This window comes from Somniosus microcephalus, chromosome 13 (assembly GCF_052327205.1).
Source record: "Somniosus microcephalus isolate GS21.2 chromosome 13, FLI_Smic_1.0, whole genome shotgun sequence".
NCBI lineage: Eukaryota > Metazoa > Chordata > Chondrichthyes > Squaliformes > Somniosidae > Somniosus > Somniosus microcephalus.
In genome coordinates this window covers 186,140,014-186,148,356 of record NC_140999.1, presented here as the reverse complement: position 1 = coordinate 186,148,356, position 8,343 = coordinate 186,140,014, and the positions used below count along the sequence as shown (strand labels likewise).

The following is an 8,343-nucleotide window of genomic DNA, read 5'->3' as shown; positions in this document are numbered from 1 at the left end:
AGTCTTTCTCATAGTTTATTATTAATAAAACTTGACTAAATAAAAAAATGCAGTTGGTTAAAGTGACTGGATTAGGGAAGTCTGTAATAATTCTGGGGGGGGCAGGCTGTGCCTCATTTGCCAAAACCTGACGAACCACCTCTGAGCTCCAATTCCCTTTATTTTAATCAGGCACTTACGTGACCTTCTAAGCCAGGGCCTCATCTTTTTAAAAAAAACAACCTCTTACTTCCTGGAACACTGAGTTGTTTCACTTTTTCTTTCAGATTGTGACTGATTATCCCAGCCTGTTTTGACATCTACATCACTCCCTAATTCCTAGGATAAGGTTAATAGTAATCCATCAGTAACATTGAAAAGTAAGCAGATGAGGTAAGCGTTCAAGTCTTCTGTAACTTTCTTAAGGATAAACCTTGTGTTTCTGAGATCTGTTGGTTTTATTTTTTGTGGGTGGTGGGGTGGGGAAAGAGAAAGAATGGTTTCTGGCTACTGTTGTTTTGAAGGTTTTTAAAGGGTAAAAGAACGTGAATGTGTTGATAACCAAATGTCATTTTAATTTTAAATCTTTGGTAAGTATAGAATTGGTGCAGCCTCATTAACTTCCTTTGATAGTTGCAATATTTATTATGAAAAGAGTAATATCTCTGTGTCTCGTGTTATTAGAAAGTAAAAGTTCAGTCAGTTTGCAATCGAAATTTCTTTTCTCTCTTAAACAAATGGCATTAATTCTCAAGGCTCTAACCCAGTTATTAATCTGTTCTATTGCAATGCCTTTATTAATTGTGAACCTACAGTTTATGGTTCTGATTTAGTTCAGAATCTATTCATAGAACTTTCACAATCATCCCTTGATGGCATACATTTTATCTTTAATTAACGTTTTGGATCCTGATGTGAAGTTTCAGGAGCAAATTTTAAACTATGAAACATCACTGATTTAGGAAGAACTATCCAGGTACTAGGAAAATAGGAAGAGGCCATTCAGCAACCTCGGGCCTGCTCCAACATTCAGTTAGTTCATGGCTGATCTGTACGTCAACTCCATTTACCCGCCTTTGCTCCATATCCCTCGATACCCTTACCCAACAAAAATCCATCGATCTCGGTCTTGAAAGCTCCAATTGTCCACTAGCATCCACAGCCTTCTGGGGGAGAGAGTTCCAGATTTCTACCATCCTTTGTGTGGAAAAAGTGCTTCCTGATTTCCCTCCTGAACAGCCTAGCTTTAACCTTAAGATTATGCCCCTGATGCGCCTCAATAACTTCAAGGCTCAAAGTTAACTGGATAAAACTAGGCTTTTATTAGCAAAGAAAGATGCCTGTGTCTTCACCTAGCGTTCTGCTGCAAGACAAGCCTGGGTTTGTCTTAAGTAGGGCCAGGTATGGGCGGAGCCGACACACCCAATGGGGAGAAAGGGGGCGGTGCACTATATACAATACAAGGTAAAAACACAGGAGCAGGCAATACAATATATGTAGTTAAATACAGTCTGATGAATGACATATTTCATCACATTCACCCCTTCTACAGATTTAGTCTGTCCGGGGGTGTGATAGTCCTCTGTGACCGATGTAACGGTTGCGGTGCCGCGGGTGCCGGCTGGGTGTCCCAGGTGACCTCCTGGGTCTCTGCCGGGGGCGCCACCGGGGTTGTTGAAGGAGTAGGTGGTGGGGGTACCGTTGGCTGGTGTTCTTCCGGGGGTGATGAAAGAATAGTGGGTGGAGTGGGTGGGTAATAGTTGTTGTGGTTGTTGTCGTTGTTGCTGTTGTTGTTGTAGTCGTTGTCGTTGTTGCTGTTGTTACCGGCTGGGGCGAGGTCTTTTATGGACACAGTGTCCTCCCGTCCGTCGGCGTGCCGGACATACACATATTGTGGGTTGGCGTGGAGCAGGTGCACTGGCTCCACGAGAGGGTCCGTCTTGTGGCCCCTCACATGCTTCCGCAACAGTACCGGACCTGGGGTGGAGAGCCATGACGGTATGGATACGCCTGAGGTGGATTTCCAGGGAAACACAAACATTAGCTCATGAGGCGTGGCATTAGTGGCGGTACACAATAGTGACCGTATTGAGTGGAGCACATCTGGGAGGACTTCCTGCCAGCGGGAGATAGGGAGGCCCTTGGTCCTTAGAGTTAGAGTGACTGCCCTCCATACTGTCCCGTTCTCTCGCTCCACCTGACCGTTACCCCGGGGGTTGTAGCTGGTGGTACAGCTCGTGGCAATCCCCTTGGACAGCATGTACTGGCGTAGCTCTTCACTCATGAAGGACGCCCCCCTATCCGTGTGGATATAGCTTGGCATACCAAACAGGCAGAACAGGCTGTTGAGGCATTTAATGACCGTGGCGCTGGTCATGTCTGGGCAGGGGCAGGCGAATGGGAAATGGGAGTATTCGTCCACAATGTTCAGGAAGTAAACATTGCGGTCGACGGACGGGAGGGGGCCCTTGAAATCTAAGCTAAGCCGCTCAAAGGGCCGTGTAGCTTTGATTAGGTGGGCTCTATCAGGGCGGTAGAACCGAGGCTTGCACTCAGCGCAAGTGCGGCAGTTCCTGGTCAGAGACCGAACTTCCTCAATCGAGTAGGGTAAGTTGCGGGACTTTATGAAGTGGAACAGCCGTGTGACCCCTGGGTGGCAGAGGTCGTTGTGGAGGGTCTGTAGCCGATCCCCGGTGGCATTGGCACACATCCCTCGTGAGAGGGCGTCGGGGGATTCGTTAAGGGCCCACGGCCGGTATATGATGTCGTACTTGAAGGTGGAGAGCTCGATCCGCCACCTAAGAATCTTATCATTTTTAATCTTCCCCCTCTGTTTATTATTGAACATAAACGCTACCAACTGCTGGTCGGTAAGTAGGGTGAAGCGTTTGCCGGCTAGGTAGTGCCGCCAGTGGCGCACTGCCTCCACGATGGCTTGGGCCTCCTTTTCCACGGAGGAGTGTCTGATCTCGGGCCCCTGGAGGGTCCTCGAGAAGAAAGCTACAGGCCGCCCCGCCTGGTTGAGGGTGGCCGCCAAGGCAAAGTCAGACGCATCACTTTCCACTTGAAAGGGAGTGTTCTCGTCCACTGCCTGTAGCGTGGCCCGCTTAATATCCCGCTTAATGCTTTTGAAGGCAGCATGGGCCTCAGCAGAGCGCGGGAAAGAGGATGCTTTCAAGAGGGGGCGGGCTTTATCAGAGTAGTTAGGGACCCATTGGGCATAATACAAGAATAACCCCAGGCACCTTTTCAGGGCTTTGGGAGTGTTGGGCAGGGGCAGCTCCCGTAGGGGGCGCAATCGGTCGGGGTCTGGTCCGATTTCCCCATTCTCCACCACGCTGCCTAGTATGCAGAGGCGCGTGGTGTTGAAAACGCACTTGTCCTCGTTGTAAGTGAGGTTGAGTTTTTGTGCGGTTTTCAGAAACCTCGCGCGGTTTGAGTCGTGGTCCTGTTGGTTGTGGCCGCAGATGGTGACGTTGTCGAGATAGGGGAAGGTTGCCTGCAAGTGGTGGTCATCGACCATGCGGTCCATCTCCCTCTGAAACACCGAGACCCCATTCGTCACCCCAAAGGGGACTCTGAGGAACTGGTAGAGGCGTCCGTTTGCCTCGAAGGCGGTGTACGAACGGTCCTCTGGTCTGATCTGGTGGTACGCTGACTTGAGGTCGATAGTGGAGAACACCCGGTATTGGGCAATTTGGTTCACCATCTCGGATATGCGGGGTAGCGGGTAGGCGTCTAGTTGGGTATAGATGTTGACTGTTTGACTATAGTCAATCACCATCCGCTTCTTCTCGCTACCCCTCACCACCACCACTTGGACGCGCCACGGGCTGTTGCTGCGTTCAATAATGCGCTCCCTCAGGAGCCTGTCTACCTCGGTCGCGATAAACCGCCTGTCCTCCCAGCTGTACCTCCTGCTTTTGGTCGCTATTGGCCGGCAGTTAGGGGTAAGGTTCGCGAATAGCGAAGGCGGCTTTACCTTCAGGGTAGCCAGACCGCACACTGTGAGGGGCGGCTGGGTCCCACCGAAATTGAGCGTGATGCTTTGGTGGTGGCACTGAAAATCCAGGCCCAAGATCACGCTCACACATAAATCCTTCATAATTAACAGTTTAAAATTATTATATACAGTGCCTTTAACGGACAATCGTACCGCGCAGTAACCCGCAATAGTCGATATCTGGGTTTTGTCGGCCATAGAGATTGTGCCCTGAGTAGGGACTATAGTTAGAGAGAGTCGTTGTACCAGACCAGGGTGAATGAAGCTCTCTGTGCTCCCGCTGTCAATTAAACATTTAACCTTGCACCCGTTTACCTCGATGTCTACCATCGATTTGGATAGTGGGTGCGGTCTGGACTGGTCCACTGTGATCGACGCCACTGTAGGGCCCTGATCGGGACAAGATGGTGGGCCACACGAGGCCGGGTAAGATGGCGTCCACGATGTCTGCTCACGAGATGGCGGACCCCACGAGGTCGGACAAGATGGCGTCCAAGATGGCCGCTCCCACGGCGCGCACGCGGCGGTGGCGGGTTTGCCTGCGGGGTTCCCTCTGCACACCTTCCCAAAGTGCCCCTTCTTACCGCACTTACAGCAGGTGGTGCCTTTTGCCGGGCACAGGTTCCTGGTATGCTTCGGCTGCCCGCAGAAGTAGCATTTGGGGCCCCGATGCGTCGCGGCGGTCGTAGGGCTTCTGGGGGGAGAGCAGGGCCCTGACGGTGTTGGGCTACCGGGCGGGGAAGATGTCTTCCAACATGGCGGCGCCCTTGGTGCGTACGAGGCGGCGTGGGCCGCGCGGCCTGAAGAGTAGGAGTCAGAGTTCTTCTGAGCCACATCCAGCGATCGCGCTGTGTCCACAGCCTGTGTCAGATCTAGGCCCGTTTTCTCTAGCAGTCTCTGCCGGATGTAATTAGAGCTAAGGCCTGCGATAAAGGCATCCCGAATAAGCTCATCTGTGTATACCGTGGCTTTCACGTCTTTGCATTTGCAGTCTTTGCCAAGCACTTTTAGGGTGACTAGAAAGTCCTCTAGCGACTCTCCGGGTCGCTGTGTGCAGGTAGCAAGCAGATGCCTGGCGTACACCTCGTTGGTAGGCCGCTGATAGTGGGCCTTTAGAATGTTGCAGGCATCCAGGTAGGTGGCGGCGTCTTGGATGAGTGGAAAAACCCGGTGGCTTACCCGATTCTGCAGGATCCCGAGTTTCACATCTCCGGTGGCTCTAGAGGCTGTGACGGCTTCGGAGTTGGCCATAAAAAATTCCAAGCACTGGAACCAGTGTCCAAACCGTGCCGATGCATCCGAAGCATGCGGGTCCAAATCCAAGCGTTCCGGTTTCAAAAGTTGATCCATCGTTGAAAGTTTGCTAATAAAATTGATGCGGCTCAAAGTTAACTGGATAAAACTAGGCTTTTATTAGCAAAGAAAGATGCCTGTGTCTTCACCTAGCGTTCTGCTGCAAGACAAGCCTGGGCTTGTCTTAAGTAGGGCCAGGTATGGGCGGAGCCGACACACCCAATGGGGAGAAAGGGGGCGGTGCACTATGTACAATGCAAGGTAAAAACACAGGAGCAGGCAATACAATATATGTAGTTAAATACAGAGTCTGATGAATGACATATTTCATCACAGCCCCCTTGTGCTTGATTTCGTTCACCATAAGGGGAGGAAGGCCTGCAGTAGCACGGCGCGACGTGCCGCTGCGTATGGCACTGCGGCATGTAGCGCTGTGATATTGTCTCGCAGCGCCCCAAGAGGGATGCGGGGCGCTTCCAGTAGCGCCCCTCCTCCCTTTCGGGGCGCTACCTGGGAAAATCGGCCGCAGGGGCGCTAACTTTTCCGGGGCACTAAAATTAGGGGTGCTATCCAATTTTTACCCCATAAGATTCTGAGGGGGGGGATTGACAGGGTAAATGCAGAGGTTGTTTCCCCTGGCTGGAGTGTCTAGAACTAGGGGGGCATAGTCTCAGGATAAGGGGTCGGCCATTTAAGACTGAGATGAGGAGGAATTTCTTCACTCAGAGGTTTGTGAATCTTTGGAATTCTCTGCCTCAGAGGGTTGTGGATGCCGAGTCATTGAGTATATGCAAGGCTGAGATCGATAGATTTTGGGACTCTAGGGGAATTAAGGAATATGGGGATCTGGCAGGAAAGTGGAGTTGAGGTCGATGATCAGCCATGATCTTATTGAATGTTGTACAGAGAAATAGTTTCTCTGTATCTACCCCATCAAATCCTTTTAACATTTTAGACACCTCAATCAGATCGCCCCTCTCTACTCAAGGGAATACAAGCCAGGTTTTTGGAATCTGTCCTCTTAATTTAACCCCCTAAGCCCTGGCATCATTCTGACTATACTATATTGTGACAGCTGTTAGTATATTTGGTAATAGGCTTGTAGATATGACAACCTCTAGGTCAATGATTAGAAACCAGCCTTCTGTGGCTTTCGTAAAGGCTCAGTGACTCAGCACTGTGTGGTACGGCACTGAGTCACACTTGCCTGGAAGGCTTCAAGACTGTTCTCTGTGCTGAGTTAGTGGATCTCAGTTGGAGTAAGAACATTACATTTGACCTCAGGGTGCCCAGATGAGTTAGGAACTCAAATAGGCAAAGGAAGAGAAGTTAAAGGAGGTGGTCAAAGGTAGGTTTTGACTTTTGAACATAGGGAGAGAGGTAGCAAGATAGAAGGATTTAGGAAGAGAATTCAAGAGTGCAGGAGCTTGGCTGCTGATGACTCTGCCACTTATATGGGGGGAGGGTGGGGGCTCAAAATAAGTCAGAACATGTGTGCTGGGAGGTAGAGATGGAAAGGATTACTGGAGTAGTGAAGCCATGAAGGGATTTGAAAATGAGGAAGAGCAATTTGTTGTGGGTGGGGGTGGGGGGGGGGGGAACAGGAAGCCAAGGAGATTGGTGAGTGTGGGACTTAGTGCAGGTTGTGATATAGAATCACAGAGCCATACAGCACAGAAGGAGGCCATTCGGCCCATTGTGCCTTTGAAAGAGCTACCCAATTAGTCCCACTCCCCTGCTCCTTCCTCGTAGCCCTGCACATTTTTCCTTTGTAGGTATATGTGGTAAACCACTTTTATCGTTCACTATCGTTACACTATGGTTATCACTGTTTATATCGTTACACTATGGTTATCACTGTTTACACTGTTGTATCACTACAGAAGGTCACCTCTTGTCACGCTGTTATACCTGGGCTGACCACAGCTGACTCCGCCCATGACTCCGCCTGCTTGCCCAGGTATAAAGGTGGTCGACTGGCTGGTATTCCTCCTTGTTGGATCCGATCACCCACGAGGGTGGGCTCTGTTATTTAGCCAATAAAAACCTATAGTTACTATCTTAACTCGTCGCTTTTCATTGGATGAATTGATAGGTATATCAGTATATATCCACTTTCCTTTTGAAAGTTACCATTGACTCTGCTTCCACCACCCTTTCAGGCAGTGCGTTCCAGATCACAACAACCCACGTTGTAAACAAATTTCTCCTCATTCTCACCCTTGGGTTTTTTTGCCAATTATCTAAAAACCTGTCCTCCCTGGTTACCAACCCTCCTGCCGGTGTACGGGTGTATGAGCTTGAGATTATGTAAGGTGCAGCTTTGCAGGTGACAGGAAGAGTATTGGAGAAATCTGGACACCGGTATAACTGACAGGTAAGTGGAAAGAGCCTTTTCTCTGTGACATCTCCTAGTTTACAATGACAAAGTTTTTTGTGATCTTTTTCTGAGTTAATATGTACTTTGATGTATGCACACAGTGACATTGCTCAGGACCAACCAGTTTGGCATGTTGTAATTCCAGCATGTAGTTCTGAAGAATGTGCTAATGAGGTGAGATTAAGGAATGAAGGACTTGCATTTATACAGTGCCTGATCACAACGCTTGGAAATGTCGCAAAGTGCTCTGCAGATGGTGAATTAGCAATGACTGTTGTATGTAAGCAAGCATGGCTGCCGTTTTATACACAGCAAGTTCCTACAAATAGAAGCGCCTTCAAGGGGGTGCAATGAAGGTTCACTAGATTGATTCCTGGGATGAGAGGGTTGTCCTATGAGGAGAGATTGACTAGATTGGAGTTTAGAAGAATGAGAGGTGATCTCATTGAAACATATAGGGGGCTAAATTCGGTTGATTTGTGCCTCCTGTTAGCGCCCTAAGCGGGGTGCAAATCAACTAGCGCCTCCCGCGAAATTCAGCGGGAGGTTAGCGGTGGCGCTAACCGTTAGCGGCGCTGCGCCGCCGGCGATGACGTCATCACCGTGAGCAGCGCTGTAGTGTATGTACCTTTAAGAGAGAACTACTTTTACAGCTCCTGTATACTGTAGTACCGGCAGTGACCACACC

General features: G+C 49.7%; 1 protein-coding gene across 2 annotated transcripts in view; it reads left to right on the top strand.

Annotated features, from left to right (window-relative positions):
- The first annotated feature begins 230 nt into the window (after positions 1-230).
- The window catches only part of LOC147108881 (ranBP-type and C3HC4-type zinc finger-containing protein 1-like), a 55,794-nt gene continuing 47,681 nt past the window's right edge, over positions 231-8,343 (top strand). For both annotated transcript variants that reach the window (XM_086005804.1, XM_086005803.1), the window contains exon 1: positions 231-372. The gene's annotated coding sequence lies outside the window, so the exon portion shown is untranslated. The remainder of the gene's footprint in view (positions 373-8,343) is intronic.